Source organism: Pleurodeles waltl, chromosome 8, assembly GCF_031143425.1.
Source record: "Pleurodeles waltl isolate 20211129_DDA chromosome 8, aPleWal1.hap1.20221129, whole genome shotgun sequence".
In the NCBI taxonomy this organism is placed as follows: Eukaryota; Metazoa; Chordata; class Amphibia; order Caudata; family Salamandridae; genus Pleurodeles; species Pleurodeles waltl.
The window spans coordinates 1132314175-1132340222 of NC_090447.1; the positions used below are offsets into that span (position 1 = coordinate 1132314175).

The 26048-nt window shown below is 43.6% G+C and overlaps 1 protein-coding gene across 4 annotated transcripts in view; it reads left to right on the forward strand.

Annotated features, from left to right (window-relative positions):
* The window catches only part of NAA16 (N-alpha-acetyltransferase 16, NatA auxiliary subunit), a 476406-nt gene that overhangs the window by 134322 nt on the left and 316036 nt on the right, over positions 1 to 26048 (forward strand). The window lies entirely within an intron of this gene.

The window sequence follows — 26048 nt, forward strand, 5'->3', positions numbered from 1 at the left end:
TTTCCATCATGCTGAGTTGTGTCTCCAGAAATGTTTAAATATATATATATATATATATATATATATATATATATATATATATAGATATATGTGTGTGTGTGTGTGTGTGTGTGCGATGGCATGTGTAGCTGCAGATACACATACTATGCATAGCTCTTCCGACATCTAGTGTTGGGCTCGTAGTGTTACAAGATGCTTTTCTTCGAGGAAGTATTTTCGGAGTCACGGGATCGAGTGACTCCTCAGCTACAGTGTGCATGGGCATCGACTCCATTGTTAGATTATTTTCTTTCCGCTGTCTGGTTCGGACGTGTTTCCTCTCGCTCCGAGATTTCGAATCGGAAAAACCTTAGAAAACCTATTAAATCGTCAGTATTGTTTCGATCGCGTTTCCATCTAGCATCGAACCGGTAGTACCGTCGGAATCTAATTTTCGCCCTTTCGGGTGCGTGCGCCCGACTCAGGCCAATTTGGGCCTACCGCGTGGAAAGCCCGATGGATCATACTCCACTTCGATTCTGCAGTCGGTGCCACGCGAAGTTCCCATATGCAGACCAACATCTTGTTTGTAATTTGCGCCTTTCTCCGGACTATCGAGAAGAAGATTGTGAAGCCTGTCGATCGTTTTGATCGAAGAAGACCTTGAGAGATCGCAGGGCCCGAAGACTAGAAATGGTGTAGAAAAGCACTGAACATCTCGTCGTCATGGAGGAAGAGCAGGCCCAGACAGTCTCCATCTGAGACACAGACTCCGAGCAAGACTCGGAAGATGATAAACCAATCACTGCTGGCCAGCACGTGAGCACGTCTGCCCCTACGCCCATATATAAAAAACAGTCAAAGGCCTTGGGTACACCACTGCTGGAAGGCCATGGTGCGGCCCGAAAAAAGACTGTCGGCGACCGACCTTTGGGCTCGGTGCCCAAAAATGCCACTCCTCCATCCACTTCGGAGTCGAGTAAGTCAGTGAGCACTTCCACCTCAGACTCTAGCAAGCATCCTCACTTTTCGGAGTCGAAGATTTGACGCCCTGCTTCAGAGTTACAACAGCCGACTTCATTTTCAGGACTGAAAAAGATTCAAACATCGGAACATAAAAAATCCTCATACACAGAGGAACAAGGACTTTTGAGTAAACTTAAACAAATCTCGAAGCCGATGCAAGAATCTCACAAAGCTTCAGGAGAAGAGACTGAGATTGAACCAGTATTGGAGGTTATGGATGAAAGACAATCAAGAATCCATATACCTAAAGAGACTGGTAGAATTCTCACTGCACCTCCTTTAAAGACTAAAAGAAAGCTGCCCTTTCAAGAGGAATTAGACTCAACCACCAGCAAAGGTTCAGAAGCAAAAGGAGAAACCAGCACCTCTCCCTACTTCTCCTCCTCACTCTCCACAGCTCTCTTTTTCACCTCCTCACAATAGTCTACCACCATTGCCTTCTCCAACACACTCACTATACTTGCATGGAAATACAGTGGATCCTTGGGATCTGTATGATCCTGATCCCATTACAATGATCCTGACCTCTACCCATCCAAGCCTTCTCCACCAGAGGACACTACTGCCTACACTCGGGTAGTTTCTAAGGCAGCTGCTTGCCATGGGGTGCTTATGCATTCTGAACCCCGGGAGGAATATTTTTTAGTTAACACTCTGTCTTCTACTCACTCCAGATACCAGTGTCTCCCAATGTTGCCTGGCATGCTCAAAAATGCTGACCACATTTTTAGTGAGCCTGTCAAAGCTAGAATGATTACCCCTAGAATTGACCAAAAATATAAACCTGCCCCTATGGACCCAGACTACATCACACATCAGGTTCCTCCGGACTCAGTAGTAGTCAGTGCGGCCTGAAAAAGAGCCACCATCCAGTCATAAGGAGATGCTCCTCCTCCTGATAACGAAAGTAATAAGTTTAATGCTGCTGGCAAGAGAGTAGCCAAGCAAACGGCTAACCAATGGCAAATTGCAAATTCGCAAGCAATTGCCAGATATAATAGAGCCCATTGCAATGAGATGGAAGGATTCATACAGCACCTCCCAAAAGAGCATCAAAAAAGGGGACAACAGGTTGTAGAAAAGGGACAGGCTATAAGTAATAATCAGATCAGGTCTGCCCTTGATGCTGCTGATACAGCTGCAAGGAGTGTCAATATTGCTATTACAATTAGAAGGCATGCATGGCTACGTTCCTCTGGTTTTAAACCAGAAATTCAACAGGCAGTACTTAACATGCCTTTCGATAAAAAAACATTTATTTGGGCCTGAAGTGGACACCACTATAGAAAAGCTGAGAAAACACTCCGATACTGCAAAGGTAATGGGGGCTTTATATGCCACACTATATAGAGGCTCCTTTCGCAGACCACAGTTTAGAGGAGGATTTAAGCCACAATCCTCTGAAGCTTCTACCTCCCAGGCAAAGCAGGAACAACCAACACAATATCAAAGAGGGGGATTTAGAGGGTCCTACAGAGGACAATATTTCAGAAACCGAGGCAAGTTCCAAGCCTCAAAGCAAGCCACTATACCATCCAAGCAGTGACTTCCTTCCCACCCCTCCGCAACACACATCTTCTGTGGGAGGAAGACTACAGCAATTCAACGTTTTGCTGTTCTGCATAGCAGCTCCAAGAGTGTTCACAAAATGTCTAGCAGTAGTTGCAGCCTACTTAAGAAGACAACGCATTCACGTCATTCCATATCTATGATTGGCTAATAAAATCAAACAATTTTCCACAATGCCAACAACACGCTCAGTATGTAATAGAAACCCTGCATACACTAGGGTTCACTCTAAATTATCAAAAATCACTCCTTCATCCAGCACAGGTACAACCTTACCTAGGTGCTATTCTAAACACTCAAAAAGCCCTAGCATATCCAAATACACAAAGGATACAGGCTTTCCAGAATTTCATCCCCCATATACAACCAAATCAACAATACACTGTAAAAATTATCATGAAAATTCTAGGGATGATGGCATCCTGCATAGCCATAGTTCCACATGCAAGACTAAACGTGAGGCCTTTACAACAATGCCTCTCACAACAATGGTCTCAGGCACACGGTCAACTTCAAGATCTAGTGTTGATGGACCGGCAAACGCATACGTCCATTCAATGGTGGAATCTCAGCAATCTAATGAATGGGCGGTCATTTCAAGACGCCGTGCCTCAGACCATAATAACAACAGACTCATCAATCATAGGTCGGGGAGCTCATCTCAACAATCATACTATTCTAGGGGAATGGGATCCCAAACAGAAACTATTTCACATAAACCACCTAGAATTATTGGTTGTGGTTCTTGCCCTAAAAGCGTTTCAACCTATTCTCAAACAGAAAACTGTTCTGATAAAAACAGACAACAGGACCGCCATGTATTACCTCAAAAAACAGAGTGGGACACATTCATCTCAGCTATCTCTACTAGCCCAGACAATATGGAAATTGGCAATTCACAATCACTTTCATCTATTAGCAGAATACGTTCCAGGAATAGACAGCAGATCTTCTAAGCAGGAATCACCAACAAACTCACGAATGGGAGATTTACTCCCAAGTACTTCAGAAGTACTTTCAAAAGTGGGGAGAACCAGAAATAGACCTATTCGCAAAAAGCAAAAACACAAAATGCCATAACTTTGCATTCAGACACCCACATCCCCTATCCAAGGGCAATGCTCTGTGGATCAATTGGTCAGGGATATTTGCTTATGCTTTTCCCCCTCTCCCACTCCTTCCGTTTCTGGTCAGCAAACTACATCAGACATCCCTGACCATGATACTCATAGCCCAACATGGGCACGTCAACATTGGTACACAACACTCCTAGACCTGTCTGTAGTACCTCATTCCAAACTCCCAAACAGACCAGATTTCTTAACACAGAACAAAGGTCAGATCAGGCACCCAAACCCCAATGCTTCCAATTTAGCGATTTGGCTCCTGAAGTCATAGAATTTGGTTACCTAAAACTTCCATCAGAATGTATGGAAGTGATTAAGCAGGCACGTAAACCTGCTACTAGACAATGTTATGCTAACAGATGGAAAAGATTTGTCTACTACGGTCAATCCAAAAACACTGATCCACTTACAGCATCTATACAAGATTTTGTATGCTACTTAATTCATTTGCAAAAATCTAATTTAGCTTTCTCATCGATCAAAATCTACCTTACTGAAATATCTGCGTATTTACAAAATATTAAACACACTTCTCTGTTCAGAGTTTCAGTGATTAGAGCCTTCGTGGAAGGGTTAAAATTTATTATTCCACCTAGAACACAACCTGGTCCTTCCTGGAACTTAAATATCGTACTTACCAGGCTCATGGGCCCACATGTTGAACCCATGCATTCTTGTCAAATTATGTTTTTAACATGGAAAGTTGCCTTCCTTGTAGCTATTACTTCTTTATGAAGGGTTAGAATACAGGCGTTCACTCTTGAGGAACCTTTCTTCAAAGTACACAAACATAAAGTTGTACTTAGGACAAATCCAAAAGTAGTATCTCCTTTTCACATCAACCAAACAGTGGAATTGCCAGTCTTCTTTCCACAGCCAGATTCTGTGGCAGAAAGAGCTCTTCATACTCTAGATCTCAGAAGACCTCTTATGTACTTCATAGATAGAACTAAAGATTTTAGGAAAACAAAACAACTTTTCCTTGCCTTTTAACAACCACATAAACACAATCCTATATCTAAACAAGGCCTAGCAAGATGGATTGTTAGATGCATACAAACATGCTACATCAAAGCAAAGAGACAACTTATAATCACTCCCAAAGCACATTCTACAAGAAAGAAAGGTGCATCAATAGCATTTTTAGGAAACATACCACTGGCTTAAATATGTAAGGCGGCCACATGGTCAACTCCTCATACGTTTACAAAACACTATTGTGTTGATGTTTTTTCACAGTAACAGGCTGTTGTAGGCGAAGCTGTCTTAAGAACACTATTTCAAACAACTTCAACTCCTAAAGGCTAGCCGCCACTATTTTTTGGGAGGACTAAATGCTTTGAAGTCTATTCTTAGCATGTTTATCTGCAGCTACACATGCCATCGGATGGAAAATGTCACTTACCCAGTGCACATCTGTTCGTGGCATGTAGTGCTGCAGATTCACATGCACCCTCCCTCCTCCCTGGAAGACTGTTGTCGTTTGTTTTTAACATTTGTACATATGTATATACATTTGCATGGACATCTCTGTATTTCTATACTCTATCACTCCTTCCTTCACCCTCTGCGGGAAAACAGTCTAACAATGGAGTTGATGCCCATGCGCAATGGGACCGAGAGGAGGAGTCACTCGATCCTGTGACTCCGAAAAGACTTCTTCGAAGAAAAACAACTTTTAACACTCCGAACCCAACACTAGATGTCGGAAGAGCTATGCATAGCATCTGAATCTGCAGCACCATATGCCACAAACAGATGTACACTGGGTAAGTGACATCTTCCATATATATATATGTTCGGTGGCATGTGTAGCTGCAGATACACATGAGGTGCATTATCCTGCCATCTAGTGTTGGGCTCGGAGTGTTACAAGTTGTTTTTCTTCGAAGAAGTCTTTTCGAGTCACGGGACCGAGTGACTCCTCCCTTTCGGCTCCATTGCGCATGGGCGTCGACTCCATCTTAGATTGTTTTCTTTCCGCCATCGGGTTCGGACGTGTTCCTCTTCGCTCCGTATTTCGACCCGGGAAAGTTAGCTAAAGTATTGAAAATTTGACTGTATTGTTATCGCTCAGTACCGGGTTATTGTTAGTGTATTGGCACCGACATCAAGACCGCTTCGGCGGCCCTTCGGGGCTTCCATTCTTCACCGAGGCCTGGTCGGACCGACCACACCCGTCGTCCCAGACTAATGGACCGGACCCCCTTCAGTTTCTGTCCTAAGTGCCACGCAAAGTATCCTTACACAGACCAGCACCGGGTCTGTAACCTGTGTTTGTCACCTGAACACAGAGAGGATACCTATGAAGCTTGCCGAGCATTTCGATCGAAAAAGACCTTGCGAGATCGACGCGCAAGAAGACTGCAAATGGCGTCGAAACTGAAAGAACAGCTTAATGTCCAAGAGGAGGAAAGTATCTCCATCCAAGAGACGGACTCGGATGAATCCGAAAGTGAACGACCCTTGACGGTGCAACGAACCGTGAGTAAACCTGACCCGTCCCAAAGTAAGGTTCATACAAAAACATTTAAGGCCATGGGGACGCCACCACCATCAGGCCATGGCTCAACCCACCGAAAGGAAGGTGACCAAACATCGGCACCGAAAAAGGCCAAAGAGTTGCCAAAGACTTCCGACTCCAGTCGAGAATCCGGCACCGAATGATCTCGACACCGAGTGATCGAATCGACTAAACCCCGAAAAATCTCCTCTGAACAGAAAAATACTTTTATCGCAGAAACTTCCGTACCGAAAAAAGCAGCATCAGAGCCAAAAAGAAGCTCTTATACAGAAGAGCAAGAACTTTCCAGCCAACTCAAGGAAAGACATCGATTCTTGCAAGAGTTAGGTATAGAAGAACCTGACCATACACAAAGGAGGTTACATATCCAAAAAGAGACTGGCAAAATACAAACTTTACCTCCACTCAAATCAAAAAGGAAGCTTGCATTTCGGGAGACAGAAATGCAACCTAAGGCAAAAGTGGTTAGAGACCAATCTCCACCACCAATGGTCTCACCACAACCGTCCCCACCGCACTCACCACAACTGTCACCAGTGGGAACACCTATAATGCAGTCACCCACACATACTGGGATGACACCGGATGATGCTGATGCATGGGACTTATATGATGCGCCAGTATCGGATAACAGTCCAGAATGTTATCCAACAAAGCTGTCACCACCAGAAGACAGTACTGCATATACGCAGGTACTATCCAGGGCAGCTATGTTTCACAACGTAGCAATGCACACTTAGCCAGTGGAGGATGACTTCCTTTTTAACACTCTGGCATCCACCCACGCTTCCTATCAGAGTCTGCCGATGCTCCCAGGCATGCTCAAGCACGCGCAACAGGTCTTCCAGGAGCCTGTAAAAGGAAGAGCTATCACGCCTAGAGTTGAAAAAAAGTACAAACCTCCCCCAACAGATCCTGTTTTTATAACACAGCAACTTACACCAGACTCAGTGGTCGTAGGGGCGGCAAGGAAAAGAGCAATCTCTCAGTCGTCTGGAGATGCTCCACCACCTGACAAAGAAAGTAGAAAATTCGACGCTGCAGGCAAGCGAGTGGCATCACAAGCAGCCAATCAATGGCGAATTGCGAATTCACAAGCCCTACTTGCAGCTACGACAGGGCACACTGGGACGAGATGCAAGGCATCATACAGCACTTGCCCAAGGAACATCAAAAACGTGCCCAGCAAGTAGTGGAAGAAGGACAGGCCATATATAACAACCAGATAAGGTCCGCACTAGACTCCACAGACACTGTCAACACGGCTGTAACCATTCGCAGACATGCATGGCTGCGAAGTTCTGGATTCAAGCCACAGATTCAACAAGCGGTGTTAAATATGCCGTTTAATCAATAACAGTTGTTTGGGCCGGAAGTCGATACAGCCATTGACAAAATGAAAAAAGACAAGGACACGGCCAAGCCATGGGCGCGCTCTATTCCCCACAAGTCAGAGGCACCTTTAGAAAACCACAAGTCAAAGGAGAGTTTCGGCAACAAACATCTGAGCCTTCCACCTCTCAAATCAGACCCACCTATCCATCGCAATACCAAAGGGAGGGTTTTGTGGTTCCTATAGAGGACAATTCCCAAAAGGAAGGGGAAAATTCCAACCAACCAAACCAAGCCAGACCAAAGTGACTTCAATGTCACAACACCCCAACACTTGTCACCAGTGGGGGGAGGCTAACCACATACTACCAAAACTGGACACACATTACCACAGACGCATGGGTCCTATCAATTATCCAACATGGTTATTGCATAGAGTTCACAACATTCCCTCCAGATGTGCCACCCAAAATGCACAGACTGTCCCAACAACACTTAGACCTATTACAAATAGAGGTCCAAGCACTACTACAAAAACAAGCAATAGAGATCGTACCCCATCAAAAAGGAACAAGCATCTATTCACTATATTTCCTGATTCCAAAAAAGGACAAAACGTTAAGACCTATCTTAGATCTCAGAACACTGAAACTCTTCATCAAATCAGATCACTTCCACATGGTAACACTTCAAGACGTAGTTCCCTTATTAAAAAAGGAGGAATACATGACAACATTGGAACTTAAGGATGCGTATTTCCACATACCCATCCATCCTTCTCACAGAAAATACTTAAGGTTTGTAATGCACGGCATACACTATCAATTCAAAGTGCTACCGTTCGGAATAACAACAGCCCCCAGGGTATTCACAAAATGCCTAGCAGTAGTAGCCGCTCACATAAGGAGACAGCACATGCACGTATTCCCATATTTAGATTACTGGCTAATAAAAGCCAACACTCAACAACAGTGTCTTCTTCACACGCAATACGTCATAGAAACTCTACACAAACTAGGGTTCTCTATAAATTACCAAAAATCACATCTGCAACCATCCCAAATACAATACTTGGGAGCAACACTCAACACACAAAGGGCAATAGCCACTCCAAGTCCACAAAGAGTCCAATCGTTCCAAAATGTAAGATCAAGCATACAACCAAACCAACACTACACGGTAAGGTTTGTAATGAAACTACTAAGCATGATGTCCTCATGCATAGCCATTGTCCCAAATGCAAAACTACACATGCCGCCCTTACATCAGTGGCTAACAAAACAATGGACACAAGCACAGGGTCAACTTTAAGATCTAGTGTTGATAGACCGCCAAACACACTCCTCGCTTCAGTGGTGGAACCCTATAAATTTAAACAAAGGGCGGCCATTCCAAGACCCAGTGCCTCAAGCTGTTATCACAACAGATGTTTCCATGATTGGGTGGGGAGCACACCTCAACAATCACAGCACACAAAGTCAGTGGGACAATCAACAAAAACAACTTCACATAAATCACTTGGAACTGCTAGCGGTTTTTCTAGCACTAAAAGCGTTTCAACCACTAGTAGCCCACAAACACATTCTGGTCAAAACAGACAACATGACAACAATGTACTATATCAACAAACAAGGGGGGACACACTCGTCACAACTGTGTCTCTTAGCACAAAAGATTTGGCAATGGGCAATTCACAACCCCATTCGCCTAATAGCACAATACATACCAGGCATTCAGAATAAGTTAGCCGACAATCTCAGTCGAGATCACCAGCAAACTCACAAATGGGAAATACATCCCCAGATCCTACAGAATCACTTCCACCGCTGGGGAACACCAAACATAGACCTATTTGCAACAAAAGAAAACGCAAAATGCCAAAACTTCGCGTCCAGGTACCCACACCCTCAGTCCAAGGGCAATGCTCTATGGATCAGTTGGTCAGGGATATTTGCTTACGCTTTTCCCCCTCTCCCACTCATTCCTTATCTGGTCAACAAACTTAGTCAAAACAAACTCAAACTAATACTTATAGCACCAACCTGGGCTCGCCAACCGTGGTACACAACACTGTTGGACTTATCAGAAGTACCCCACATCAAACTACCAAACAGACCAGATCTGTTAACACGACTCAAACAACGGATCAGACACCCGAATCCAGCATCGCTCAATCTAGCAATCTGGCTCCTGAAGTCTTAGAATTCGGACATTAAATCTTACACAAGAGTGTATGGAAGTCATTAAACAAACGAGAAAACCTACAACAAGACATTGTTACGCAAAAAAATGGAAGAGATTCGTTTGCTACTGCCACACTAATCAAATTCAACCACTACATGCCTCCACAAAGGACACTGTAAGCTATTTGTTACATTTACAAAAGTCTAATCTAGCATTCTCTTCCATTAAGATCCATCTCACTGCAATATCTGCAGATTACACATACAATATCACTTTTTAAAATCTCAGTTATTAAAGCATTTATTGAAGGATTAAAAAGAATCATACCGCCAAGGACACTACCAGTACCTTCGTGGAACCTTAATATGGTATTAACACGACTCATGGGCCCACCATTCGAACCCATGCATTCTTGTCAAATTCAATATCTGACTTGGAAAGTAGCCTTTCTAATAGCTATCAAATCACTTAGAAGAGTGAGTGAAATACAAGCATTTACTATTCAAGTACCCTTTATACAAATACATAAACATAAGGTGGTTCTCCGTACAAATCCAAAGTTCTTGCCAAAATTCATATCACCATTCCATCTAAACCAAACTGTGGAACTCCCAGTCTTCTTTCCACAACCAGACTCAGTAGCTGAAAGGGCCTTGCATACATTAGACATAAAAAGAGCACTAATGTATTACATTGACAGAACAAAACAATTTAGTAAAACAAAACAATTGTTTGTAGCTTTCCAAAAACCTCATGCAGGTAAGCCTATATCCAAACAAGGCATTGCCAGATGGATAGTTAAATGTATTCAAACTTGCTACATTAAAGCAAAAAGAGAATGACCTATTACACCAAGAGCACATTCCACTAGAAAGAAAGGCACCACAATGGCTTTTCTGGGAAATATACCAATATCAGAAATTTGTAAGGCAGCCACCTGGTCTACGCCTCATACATTTACTAAACACTACTGTGTAGATGTCTTAGCAACACAACAAGCCACAGTAGGACAGGCTGTATTAAGAACATTATTTCAGACAACTTCAACTCCTACCGGCTGAACCACCGCTTTTTGGGGAGATAACTGCTTAGTAGTTTATGCACGGCATGTGTATCTGCAGCTACACATGCCATCGAACGAAAAATGTCACTTACCCGGTGTACATCTTTTCGTGGCATGAGACGCTGCAGGTTCAAATGCGTCCTCCCACCTCCCCGGTAGCCTGTAGCCGTTTTTAGTTGCATGAGAATTGTAAATATGTAAATAAATAATATTTTAATAGACATTAGATACGTACATTACTACTCCATTGCATGGGCACCTGTAGTATACTTACAACTCCTACCTCACCCTCTGCGGGGAAAACAATCTAAGATGGAGTCGACGCCCATGCGCAATGGAGCCGAAAGGGAGGAGTCACTCGATCCAGTGACTCGAAAAGACTTCTTTGAAGAAAAACAACTTCTAACATTCCGAGCCCAACACTAGATGGCAGGATAATGCACCTCATGTGAATCTGCAGCGTCTCATGCCACGAACAGATGTACACAGGGTAAGTGACATTTTCCATATGTATATATGTTCGATGGCATGTGTAGCTGCAGATACACATGCTGTGCACAGTCCGCCGTCTGGTGTTGGGCTCGGAGTGTTACAAGTTGTTTTTCTTCGAAGAAGTCTTTTCGAGTCACGAGACCGAGGGACTCCTCCCCTTTCGGTTCCATTGCGCATGGGCGTCGACTCCATCTTAGATTGGTTTTTTTCCGCCATCGGGTTCGGACGTGTTCCTTTTCGCTCTGTGTTTCGGGTCGGAAAGTTAGTTAGAATCTCGGAAAAAATCGTCGGTATTGTTTCGTTCGGTATCGGGTTAGTTAGAACAAATCGACACCGAATCTTGAAGAGCTCCGGTGGCCCTTCGGGGTAATTTCGATCCCCCGTCGGGGCCTGGTCGGCCCGACCGCGTGCGACTTCAAGACTGATGGAACGGACCCCGTTCCGCTTCTGTCCTAAATGCCATCACAAATATCCGTATACGGATCAGCATCTGGTCTGTAACTTGTGCCTGTCCCCGGAGCACAAGGAGGATACGTGTGAAGCCTGTCGAGCGTTTCGGTCGAGGAAGACGCTCAGAGACCGAAGAGCCAGAAGATTGCAAATATCGTCCACGCCGACAGGACAACATCGGTTCGAGGACGAAGAGGAAGCGTTCTCCATCCACGAGTCGGATTCGGGGGAATCCGACGCCGAAGACATAACAATCGTGAGTAAGACGTCGAAAATTAGGACTCACGAAAAGTCCACAAAAGCCCAGGGGACGCCACTGCCAACAGGCCATGGCTTAACCCAAAAACTAGGTGACCGAGCCAAGGCACCGAAAAAGGGCATGCTGGTGTCGAAGTCATCCGACTCCGGTCGTGATACCGCCACACAGCAACCTCGGAGCCGAGACACCGGCTCCGAGACAATTCGGCGCAGAGACATCGGCACCGAAGATGTTCGGCACCGAGATACCACGCCGAAATCAAAGAAATCTTCTTCGGAGCCTAAAAAGCCTACCGAAAAGGTTTCGGTACCGAAAAAAGCCTCGGAAACTAAAATTAGTTCCTATACAGAGGAACAAGGACTAAACACCCAATTGCATAGATTTGGTGAAGAGCTTCAAACTGTAGAAACTGACTACACTCAAAGGAGGCTTCACATCCAGGAAGACACAGGGAAGATAACCACTCTTCCCCCAATCAAGATGAAAAGGAAACTTGTTTTCCAACAAGTGGGACAAGCAACCACAAGCAAAGGTGGTAAAGAAAGTAACACCACCACCTTCTCCACCACAATCAACACATGCATCACCGGCGCAAACTCCACCACTAACGTACTCACCAGCTCATACCACAATGAGCCAGGATGATCCCGATGCATGGGACCTCTACGACGCCCCAGTGTCTGACAATAGTCCAGACTCATATCCAACTAAACCGTCACCACCTGAGGACAGTACATCATATGCACAGGTGGTCGCAAGGGCAGCCGAATTCCACAATGTCTCACTACATTCGGAACCTATTGAGGATGACTTTCTCTTTAACACCCTGTCCTCCACCCATAGCCAGTATCAAAGCCTTCCCATGCTCCCAGGAATGCTAAGGCACTCAAAACAAATATTTCAGGAGCCAGTTAAAGGCAGAGCCATAACTCCAAGGGTGGAGAAAAAATATAAGGCACCTCCCACAGACCCAATATTTATTACAACACAACCAACACCGGACTCAGTAGTTGTGGGGGCAGCTCGTAAAAGAGCCAACTCTCAGACATCAGGCGACGCACCACCTCCAGACAAGGAGAGCCGCAAATTTGATGCAGCGGGAAAAAGAGTTGCAGCACAAGTAGCAAATCAGTGGCGTATCGCCAACTCGCAAGCACTCTTGGCAAGATACGACAGGGCTCATTGGGATGAAATGCAACATCTCATCGAACACCTTCCCAAGGAGTTCCAAAAAAGAGCGCAACAAGTGGTGGAAGAGGGACAAAGTATCTCGAACAATCAGATACGGTCTTCCATGGATGCAGCCGATACAGCTGCAAGGACCATAAACACTGCAGTCACCATACGGAGGCACGCTTGGCTGCGCACTTCTGGGTTCAAACCCGAAATCCAACAGGCTGTGCTCAATATGCCGTTTAATGAACAGCAATTGTTTGGGCCGGAGGTAGACACTGCCATTGAAAAACTAAAAAAGGACACCGATACAGCCAAAGCCATGGGCGCACTCTACTCCCCGCAGAGCAGAGGCACATTTCGGAAGACACCTTTTAGGGGAAGGTTTCGGGGTCAACCCACAGAAACCAACACTACACAGACAAGACCACCTACCTAACAGGGTCAATATCAAAGGGGAGGTTTTCGGGGACAATATAGAGGAGGCCAATTCCCAAGAAGTCGGGGAAAATTTCAAGGTCCCAAAACCCCTCAAAATAAACAGTGACTCACAAGTCACACAACCCCATCACACAACACCAGTGGGGGGAAGACTAAGCCAATTCTACTAATCTTGGGAAGAAATAACAACAGACACTTGGGTCTTAGCAATTATCCAACATGGCTATTGCATAGAATTTCACAAATTCCCTCCAAACGTCTCACCGAAAACACACAATATGTCAAAACAGCATATAGATCTTCTAGGACTAGAAGTTCAAGCATTACTACAAAAGGACGCAATAGAATTAGTACCAAGCCTACAGAAAAACACAGGAGTTTACTCACTGTATTTTCTAATACCAAAGAAGGACAAAACTCTGAGACCAATACTAGATCTCAGAACACTAAATACCTACATCAAATCAGACCACTTTCACATGGTCACATTACAAGACGTTATCCCACTGCTCAAACAGCAAGACTACATGACAACATTAGACCTAAAGGATGCGTATTTCCACATACCGATACATCCTTCCCACAGGAAATACCTAAGGTTCGTATTCAAAGGAATACATTACCAATTCAAAGTGTTGCCATTCGGAATAACAACTGCGCCAAGAGTCTTTACAAAATGCCTGGCAGTAGTAGCTGCACATATCAGAAGGCAGCAGATACACGTGTTCCCTTACTTAGACGACTGGTTAATCAAGACCAACACGCTAACAAGGTGTTCACGTCACACAAAGTATGTCATACAGACCCTTCACAAGCTGGGTTTCTCCATCAACTATGCAAAGTCACACCTTTTGCCGTGTCAAACACAGCAATACTTAGGAGCGACAATCAACACAACAGAAGGGATAGCCACTCCAAGTCCACAAAGGGTTCAAACATTTCACAAGGTGATACAGGCCATGTATCCAACACAAAAGATACAGGCAAAAATGGTATTAAAACTCCTAGGCATGATGTCTTCATGCATAGCCATTGTCCCAAACGCAAGATTGCACATGCGGCCCTTACAACAATGCCTAGCATCACAATGGTCACATGCACAGGGTCAACTTCTAGATCTGGTGTTGATAGACCGCCAAACATACATCTCGCTTCTATGGTGGAACAGTACAAATTTAAACAAAGGGCGGCCTTTCCAAGACCCAGTGCCACAATACGTCATAACAACGGATGCTTCCATGACAGAGTGGGGAGCACACCTCAATCAACACAGCATCCAAGGACAATGGGACATACATCAAAGGAAGTTTCACATAAATCACTTAGAACTGTTAGCAGTATTTCTAGCGTTGAAAGCATTTCAACCCATGATAACCCACAAATACATTCTTGTCAAAACAGACAACATGACAACAATGTATTATTTAAACAAACAGGGGGGGACACACTCGACACAGTTGTGTCTCCTAACACAACAAATATGGCATTGGGCAATTCACAACCACATTCGCCTAATAGCACAATTTATTCCAGGGATCCAGAACCAGCTAGCAGACAATCTCTCTCGTGATCACCAACAAGTCCACGAATGGGAAATTCACCCCCAAATACTGAACACTTACTTTCAAATTTGGGGGACACCTCAAATAGATCTATTTGCAACAAAAGAAAACGCAAAATGCCAAAACTTCGCATCCAGGTTCCCACACCATCAATCCCAAGGCAATGCTCTATGGATGAATTGGTCAGGGATATTTGCGTACGCTTTTCCCCCTCTCCCTCTCCTTCCATATCTAGTAAACAGATTGAGTCAAAACAAACTCAAACTCATACTAATAGCACCAACATGGGCAAGACAACCTTGGTATACAACACTACTAGACCTGTCAGTAGTACCTCATGTCAAGCTACCCAACAGACCAGATCTGTTAACACAACACAAACAACAGATCAGGCATCCAAACCCAGCATCGCTGAATCTAGCAATTTGGCTCCTGAAATCCTAGAATTTGGACACTTAGACCTCACACAAGAGTGTATGGAGGTCATAAAACAAGCTAGAAAACCTTCCACTAGACACTGCTATGCAAATAAATGGAAAAGATTTGTTTGTTACTGCCATAATAATCAAATTCAACCATTGCACACATCTCCAAAAGATGTAGTAGGATATTTACTACATTTGCAAAAATCAAATCTAGCTTTCTCTTCCATAAAGATACATCTCACCGCAATATCTGCTTACCTGCAGATTACTCATTCAACTTCCCTATTTAGAATACCTGTCATTAAAGCGTTTATGGAAGGCCTAAAGAGAATTATACCACCAAGGACACCACCTGTTCCTTCATGGAACCTCAACATTGTCTTAACAAGGCTCATGGGTCCACCTTTCGAACCCATGCATTCTTGTGAAATGCAATACTTAACGTGGAAAGTTGCATTTCTCATTGCCATCACATCTCTAAGAAGAGTGAGTGAGATTCAGGCATTTACCATACAAGAACCATTTATTCAAATACTCAAGAATAAGGTAGTTCTAAGAACAAATCCAAAATTCTTACCAAAGGTTATCTCACCGTTCCACTTAAATCAAACAGTAGAATTACCAGTGTTCTTCCCACAGCCAGATTCGGTAGCTGAAAGAGCACTACATACATTAGACATCAAGAGAGCACTAATGTACTACATTGACAGAACAAAACAAATTAGGAAGACAAAACAACTATTTATTGCCTTTCAAAAACCTCATACAGGAAATCCAATTTCAAAACAAGGCATTGCCAGGTGGATAGTTAAGTGTATTCAAACCTGCTATCTTAAAGCAAAGAGAGAGCTGCCTATTACACCAAAGGCACACTCAACCAGAAAGATAGGGGCTACCATGGCCTTTCTAGGAAATATTCCAATGAACGAAATATGTAAGGCAGCAACATGGTCTACGCCTCATACATTTACCAAGCACTACTGTGTAGATGTGTTAACTGCACAACAAGCCACAGTAGGTCAGGCTGTACTAAGAACATTATTTCAAACTACTTCAACTCCTACAGGCTGAACCACCGCTTTTGGGGAGATAACTGCTTACTAGTCTATGCACAGCATGTGTATCTGCAGCTACACATGCCATCGAACGGAAAATGTCACTTACCCAGTGTACATCTGTTCGTGGCATGAGTCGCTGCAGATTCACATGCGCCCACCCGCCTCCCCGGGAGCCTGTAGCCGTTTAGAAGTAGATCTTAAACAATTGTACATTTGTAAATATATTACTTTAACCTTTATTATGTACATACGTATTCATTCCATTGCATGGGCACTATGACTAACATACACAACTCCTACCTCACCCTCTGCGGGGAAAACAATCTAAGATGGAGTCGACGCCCATGCGCAATGGAACCGAAAGGGGAGGAGTCCCTCGGTCTTGTGACTCGAAAAGACTTCTTCGAAGAAAAACAACTTGTAACACTCCGAGCCCAATACCAGACGGCGGACTGTGCACAGCATGTGACTCCTCCTCTCGGTCATACTGCACATGGGCATAGACTCCATTGTTAGATTGTTTTCTTTCCGCTGTCGGGTTCGGACGTGTTTCCTCTCGCTCCGAGATTTTGAATCGAAAAACTTTAAAAAACTCCCTTAATCGTCTTATTGTTTCGAACGCGTTTCCACCTAGCCTAGAACCCATAGTACTGACAGAAACAAAATTTTGCCCTTCTGGGCGCGTGTGCCCAACTCGGGCCTGTTCAGGCCTACCGAGTCGAAGCCTGATCGATTGGACTCCATTTCGATTTTGTCCTCGATGCCACACACAATTTCCCTACACAGACCAACACCTCGTATGTAATCTGTGTCTTTCTCCTGATCACAAAGAAGAAGATTGCGAGGCCTGTCGATCGTTTAGATCCAAGAAGACCCTGAGTGATCGGAGAGCCAGAACTTTGGAAATTGCGTTGAAAAGTACAGAACATCTTGACACCATGGAGGAAGAACAGGGGCAGACATCGGTTTCCATCAGAGACACCGACTCCGAGCAAGAATTGGAAGAAGATAGGCCTATCACTGCTGCTCGGCACGTGAGTACATCTGCCCCTACGCCCATTTATAAAAAGTCCTCAAAGGCCTTGGGTACACCACTGCCAGAGAGCCATGGTTTGACCCGAAAAAAGACTCTTGTTAACTGACCTTCGGGTTCGGCTTTGAAAAAGGCTACTCCTCTGTCTGTATCGGAGTCGAGTAAGTCCATCAAGAGTTCTACTTCCAACTCGAGCAAGCGTCCTCACTCCTCAGAGTCGAAGCCTTGACACCCTGCTTTGGAGCAGAAACAACCTGCTGTTTTTTCGGGCCCGAAAAAACTACCATCTTCGGAGCCGAAAAAGTCTTCTTATACAGAAGAGCATGGACTTTCGAGCCATCTTAAACAGGCCTCCAAATCACTGGAAGAACGGTCTTATAGGCCTTTTGAGGGCACTGAGATACAACCTATCCTTGAGGTTATGGATGAGAGACAATCAAGGACTCCCATCCATAAAGAGACTGGAAGTATAAATACTGCACCTCCTCTACAGACCAAGAGGAAATTGGCCTTTCAATAACATTTAGGCACTTCACCACCACCAGTCAAAATTTATAAACAAAAAGAGAAGCCATTACCTATCCATACTTCTCCCCCTCATTCACAACTTTTCTTTTTCACCACCACCCACTAGCCCACCACCTTTGGCTTCACCAACTCACTCCCGATATTCACATGGTGATACGTTTGATCCTTGGGATCTCTACGATCCAGATCCTGGATTTCTGACAATGACCCGGATTTATACCTGTCTAAGCCTTCTCCACCAGAAGACACTACTGCATACACGCAGGTTATTTCCAGGGCAGCAGCGTACCATGGGGTGCTTATGCACACTGAACCTCTAGAAGAGGATTTTCTCTTTAACACACTATCCTCAACGCCCTCAAAATATCAGTGCATCCCAATGCTACCCAGCATGATTAGACATGCAGAAAGAATATTTAATGAGCCAGTCAAACCTAGGGTGATAACACCCTTTTCCCCCCTCTCCCACTAATTCCACTTCTGGTCAACAAGATATGTCACACCTCCCTCATTATGCTACTCATAGCTCCTAGGTGGGCACGTCAACACTGGGACACAACACTATTGGATCTATCGGGTAGTACCACATCACAAGCTCGCCAAACAGATCAGACCTATAGACTCAAAACAAAGGTCAGATGAGGCATCCCAATCCCAGTATGGTCAACCTGGCGATTTGGCTCCTGAGGTAATAGTTTGGACATCTACAGCTTCCATCAGAATGTATGGACATTCTAAGGAAAGCATGTAAACCTACAACCAGACAGTGCTATGCAGCTAAATGGAAATATTTTGTATATTACTGTCAACCCAAAAACATTGATCCACTTAAAGCATCAGTACAGAATATTGTATGTTGTTTGCTTTACTTACAAAAAGCAAATCTTGCATTTTCATCTATTAAAATTCATTTAACAGCGATATCAGCATACCTCCAAAACAGACAGCATACTTCTCTGTTTAGAATTCCTGTCGTAAGAGCTTTTATGGAAGGCCTTAAAGGAGTTATTCCACCTAGAGCTCCACCAGCTTCTACCTGGAACCTTAACATTGTGCTCACAAGGCTTATGGGACCACCATTTGTACCAATGCATTCTTGCGCTTTTCAGTTTCTCTCATGGTAAGTTGCTTTCCTGGTAGCAATTATTTCCTTAAGTAGAGTTAGTGAAATTCAAGCACTTTAGAAGAAGCTTTCTTCCAAATTCACAAACACAAAATAGTACTTAGGACAGATCCAAAATGTCTACCCAAAGTGGTTTCACCATTTCACATCAGTCGGTCAGTGGGATTGCCAGTCTTCTTTCCACAGCCAGATTCTGTTGCTGAAAGAGCTCTCCACACTCTTGATCTCAAAAGAGCTCTCATGTATTATATAGAAAGAACAAAAGATTTCAAGAAAACTAAACAACTTTTTGTAACTTTTCAACAGCCCCGTAAATGTAATCCTATTTCAAAGCAAGGATTTGACAGATGGATAGTAAAGTGCATTCATACTTGCTATCTTAAAACAAAAAGGCAACTATTAGTAACTCCTAAAGCACATTCTACTAGAAAGAAAGGAGCTTCAATGGCATTCTTAGGAAATATACCAGTGGCAGACATATGCAAAGCAGCCACATGGTCCACACCACATATGGTTTACTAAACACTACTGTGTGAATCTGCTATCTCACCAACAAGCAAATGTTGGTCAAGACTTTGTCAAACTACTCCAATTCATACAGGCTAGCCACTGCTTCTCTTAGTAGGGGACTGCTTTTCAGTCTATGCAAACGGAAAATGTCACTTACCCAGTATACATCTGTTTGTGGCATGTAGTGCTGCAGATACACATGCGCCCTCCCTCCTCCCCGGAAGCCTGTAGCCGTTGTTGTACTTTCTTTATGTAAATATGTATTTAAATTGCATAGACATCTTCTTTAATTACTCTTATATATGTACACTTGGAGGAGGAGTCACTTGATCTTGTGACTCGCAAAGGTTTCTTCGCAGAAGAACAACTTGTAGCACTCAGCGCCCAACACTAGATGGCCAACTTATGCAAAACATGTGAATCTGCAGCACTACATGCCACAAACAGATGTACACTGGGTAAGCAACATTTTCCACATCTATCTTAACAAGCGCTTTTTGTATTTTCTTACTATCTAAGATATAAACCAAAAATTTCCAGGGCTCCTGGTGCGCAGCAGATAGGGTACATAACCAGTATCAATTTTAAAGATTTAAAAATGATTGCTTATATAAAATAAATACCTGTGGTTACGGTTTCTACCTAACTCTGAACTAGTTCAAGGTCCAGTGAGAAAGTCAGCGCTGACAATATACTGCTCATGGTTTCATTCACAAACGACCTAACCAACTAGATGCCATTCAGTGAGTAAACAAGGTTAAAAAGCAAAGAAGTATGTGCTACACATTTGATATATTGTAGCCCTTGCAAACTAACTGGCCTCAATTACATCTTCCACCATGTCATCCTTCACTGTCAGTTTATGCGATCTGTTCCCCAACCATATACTCTCAGTACCATAACTGCTGATCAACTGTTTAGGTATTCTGAACACCTTTAGGATTCTTTTTTTTTTTAACAAACTCACAAAAACTATTCTACTATCTGACCTTCTACTTCACAATTGGTTGGATATTGCCTGCACTGCAGACAATACTTGACAAAAGATGTCTCTAAAAGAGCTGTCAACACTTCATTGAAATTTGAAGTTCTTTGAGTTTTAACCTTCCTCTCCGGGTGCTCCATAGCATATGCATGCACCACCAAAGGACATATTCTTTTCCGGTTTTGCCGTACAGATGTTAACCTGCACAGTGCCGACCAATTTTTGGGACTGCACTGTATTTTTGTATCAGTGACTCACTGTTTCGTTTTTTCTATTTTTTTTATTTGATTAAAAAGTGTCTCTCTTTCTGTTACATTTGGCTGCTTGGAGGCAGTGTTTTCTGGACTAGAATTAGTTTTAAGTTGCGGAGTTCAAAGGAAGGGCTACTGCTGTTTGAGAGACTGGACTTTATCATAGGATGGAGCTGGATCACTTTGATAAGAGGAAATGGATAACTGGAAGAGTCAGTATTACCTATCCACCACCCTGATTCCACAGAGCTTTGTACTGTCCATTTAGGAGGAGAAACATTTCCAGGTACATGAATTTGCTATTGCCAATCAGGAGAAAATTATCAAGCTGGCAGGACTGGGATCTTTTATTACCTGCACTACCTGTAATCACCCGAGCCGGTTTCACCAGTATCCAGACAGTGTGCCTTTTCCTTGGCATTCCTTTCTTGAGACTTGGAGGCCATTCAATCTCTGGAGAGAGAGAGATTTGGTTAAAGCTGCTGTTTGAGGATTTGAAGGAGGCGTATGATAGCCCCAGATGCTTCAAACCTACGTGGTGGAATTCCAAGGTAGAATCACTCCGCATTCAGGACCATTCTTGAGTTATCAGGCCTTAGTGGTCCTAGTACTAACAGATTTTCACTTGGACTGAATGGGAACAGTGCTTGGGTAATGCTTTTTTCTTACCATTTTCTTGAATGTATGCAAAATTCAACATTGTATGAGTTTTTCTATACAATTTGCATGTCAATTTCTAGTAAGCAGAAAACAAAAACAGTACCACAGTGGGACTTTTACACAGTTTATAGTGTAAAATTAGGTGCAACTAGAAATGCTAATAATGGATGCACTGCCTGATCCCTGACGCATACATGTTGGATTCTCAACCATTCACCTTTCATGTGTTGTGGTTATTGGGATTCTGGGGGTCTCTGTTTGCCTTTCTCTGACTTTTATCCCTCTACAGATCCTGAGGGCTGGTAACCTTGCCAGCCACAGAACAACTCCTCTCTGTACCATGATTGCTTCCTTTGTTCGGGGTAAGGGTGCCTTATCATATTTTTCCTTGAAGTTCAGTAGTGATGTCCCACCCTGTTAATCAAGCTGTCTCTCCTCCCATTGTGTGTCATGTAATCAGCACTGTAATCTCAACTTCTGTCTAGTTCCTTTTTCAGTGCTTGTCAAATGTGCTCTACTACATTTTCAGGCCATTGCCAGTCTTCATGTGGCTAACAGTAATGCAATATAGCTAAATTTGCTCTCTATTCTAGTGTTACCTGTAGGCACAATAGACACACTTTAGAGTGAATAACTAGTATGTCTGCAAAGTATTTCCCACGATTCACGACCTCAGACCAGTATCTGTGAATACCTGTGCCGCTCCAGAACATGTGGATGTGGTTGATGTTCCCCAAGTGCCAGAGAGTGCACTTGTCTGTCATCAGAAGTACTTATTGTGTAGTTGATTGGACTCCATATATCTGCTAACCACTATCTAAAACTTTATTAGTTTGAACCTTAAGTTTTAGGAAGCCATTTTTTGGGTATCCTGTAAGACCCTACCAGTCTGAGTCTTTCAGGTCTATTCCCAGGTATGCTTTGGTAATGCTTAACCAGAATACAACCGATCCTACTCTAAATTGCATAAGTTATATTTAATCATGTACATAGTAAGCCTTTAAATCAGAGTTCGCCTTTCCTTTAGATCTAGAGGCTGTTTTTTGAAGTTTTGCTTCATTTAGTAACTAATGGAAGAATAAAAAGGCTAAGCAGGCAAATCGAATACCACACTAATAACTGAAGACTGTGGAAAGTCAGGAATCTCTATTTGCAGCAACTCCTTAGGCTCCTGAGCCCCATAACATAGACATACAAATTCCCTTGGATGAGGAGTTTGGTGTGACCAGATATAGGCCCTCATTACAACCCTGGCGGTCGGTGTTAAAGCGGCGGTAATACCGCCAACAGGCTGACGGAAAAAAAAAAAAAGGGATTTTGACCATGGCGGTTACCGCCATTCAAAACCGCCACTTTAACACACCGACCGCCAGGGTGGTAATAACCGCTGGTCTGGAGACTTCGGTCTCCAGCCCGGCGGCCGTCACTAGACCGCCGGCAGTATCAGGACCCCGAATACCGCCATGGATTTCATAGGGTTTTGGACAGCCATGAAATCCATGGCGGTAGGCAATATCAGTGCCAGGGAATTCGTTCCCTGGCACTGATTGGTGTCTCCCGCTCCCCCTGAGTCCTCCCCCAACACCCACGACCCCCCCCTACCACCCACCAAAGGTGGAAGGACCCCCTCCCCACCCACACCCCCTACCCCCCAACACCCACAGAAACCCCCACTCATCCCCCTACACCCCACTGCACGCATGCACGCTCACACCACTCACACACATAAACGCACACATACATGCACACATACATACACGTCACATTTCCCATACACACATTACACCCCCTGCATGCATACACACACTCACACAACCCCTCTAAACACTTACACGCACACCCCCATGCACGCACACACCACACAACACCCCTCCCCTAACGGACGATCACCTTACCTGTTACGGTGATCCTCTGGGAGGGAATGGGATCCATGGGGGCTGCTCAGCCGCCAGCACCCTGTCACCAGAACACCGCCACGCCGAATGCTGGGACGTAATTCGGTGGGTGGTGTTCTGATGACATGGTGGTGACTGTGGAGCAGCCTCCACTTCACCACCGGTATGGCTGCTGGTGGCTCTCCGTCCGAAAAAGGGCGGAGTGCTGCCAGCAGTAATGATATGGTTGGCAGAAGACTGCCACCACTGGCGGTCTTCGGCCCGGAAGAACCTCAGTGGTCTTGGAAAAAGACTGCCTAGGTTGAAATGTGGACCATAGTTTTTTTCCCCGTTGGGCAAATTATTTGGCTGTCCAGGGATGGATTTAGATGAGGCTTGCCATCTGCAGTTATTATCCTGCTCCTAACATTATTCTTAACTCTTCAATCTGAATGATCCTTTCCCTTTTGTTTATCAGTCTGTAGTTTCATATGGTAATAGCTTCGGCAAGAGTTAGTCTATGCTTGCGTCTGTCTGATAAGCTCACTTTAGGCCTATTTTCTAGGCTTACTCCTTCAATTCTCGCTCCTCTTTTGTTAAACCTGGAGTCTACATTTGTATAATAATGTATGTCCCAAAAGAATTGACTTTCTCTGAGCCTTAACACCAACTACAAAACATTCAAAAATGAACCTTTGTAGTAATGAAAAATATGTCCACTCTATCTACAGTTTTTACTGCTGGTTTTGGAAACACACATTTTGGCTCCTTCTTTTCCTTCTCTCATTGAGAAGAAGCTAAATGGTTCGATAAGGCAAAGCAAGAAAAATACCAGATGATTTCTGCCTCAGTGATAATAGCGTATAACTTGTGAAATTTAGAGCATCCTTGCAAATTAGCTGTCTCTCTTTGTCCAAAAAAAGGTATTTATTTATTGTTAATGTAATCAGAATGAGGGAAACCACTTCACAACAATTTAGATGAAAGCTCTTAATTATATAACAATGAGAGCAATTAATTCCTCCTGTCTATGCCCAGGTGCTTATGTGTTTGCATATAATCTCTTCATCGAGGCACTCAAGGTTAAGTGGAGCTGCAACCACAGATTTAGTACTTAAGAAGTGAAAAATAGGCACTTAAAAGTAATTACATCAGCCCCTTAAAAATTGGGATTTTTACAGACCTTCTTGGCCTTAAAAGCATTGAAGGTTAGGCTAGGCACCAGTCTAATTAAAAAAAAAAAAAAGCAATATTCTTCTTGGAAGCTTAGATTTTATAAACATTTCAGCTGTGGCTTCATGTCCTGACACTTTTACAGTTTTAATAATCTTGGAGCAAGCATCCCAAAGCAAATAAAATGACATCCTTTTAGTAACAATGGTTGCAAATTTCTGAGGACTAATGAGCATGGAACACCATCAGTAAATGTTATAGCTTGAACCTTCCTTCCTTCTCTATCTCATGCCCTGTCAGCTTGCAAAAGTTATCTTTAAAACTCTTAAACGTTAGAGTAGCAATTATGCTAGGTCTAGAGAAGGAAAGAAAGAAAAGTACTCTGTTGTTCCTAAAAGGAGTGGGGACATCAACGCAATATTAGGCCAGTTAACCTGAACCAGTTTCGACATTTTAACACATTTTAATGGTATTTAGGTTGGAACTGTAAGACCAATGTAAGTACTTTAGCTCCATTCTTCAATATTTCCATCAAGCAAAAGCGTTGATAGCTTCTTTTTGCACTCTGTGATTGAGATTATCAATACATATGCCTAATTCTCCACTTGGGCTCTACTCCCAGAGTTTTCTAAGTTTATTTTGGCAGTGCCAGACAGCTGTGGTCTCTAGTGGGTCTGTGCATGCGTATGCCTTCATAACTGACCTGTAAAAGCAGAGCCTCTTCTTGTTTGCTTTGGTTGTGACAACCTTTATAATCTTTTACCCTAACTAGATGATTAGTAGGAGCAATGAAAGACCTCTCTGCAGGTCTTGCATTTCCTTTTCTGGACAGGGTGCTATCATTAAAGCAGGTGGTAGAATATTTTTCAAGCTATACTGTGACTTTGATGTAGCGAGTCCAGACGCTGCAGCATCAAAGATCACTTGCATTAAAATAGTTTAATTGACCCATCTGTGGATGTGAATCTTGCACTATCATCTAGCCAGGACCTGGACCACAAGCTCTTCATTGATGTATTGTACATTTCAACATTCTGAATGTTAGAGCTCCCATTCGCTTACTCAGACACTCTGATCGTAAACTTCTCCAAGTATGTGCGTGGAGGGTATTGATAGGATCATCTGAGTTGTGACTTTCAACAAATGAGATTTACACATTAATTACCTGTAGCTCAGGACTGTTTGCAGACCTGAAGTGGGACACTGTTGTTGATGTTCTCCTGCCCCACAACTTCAGTGTTTCGGTT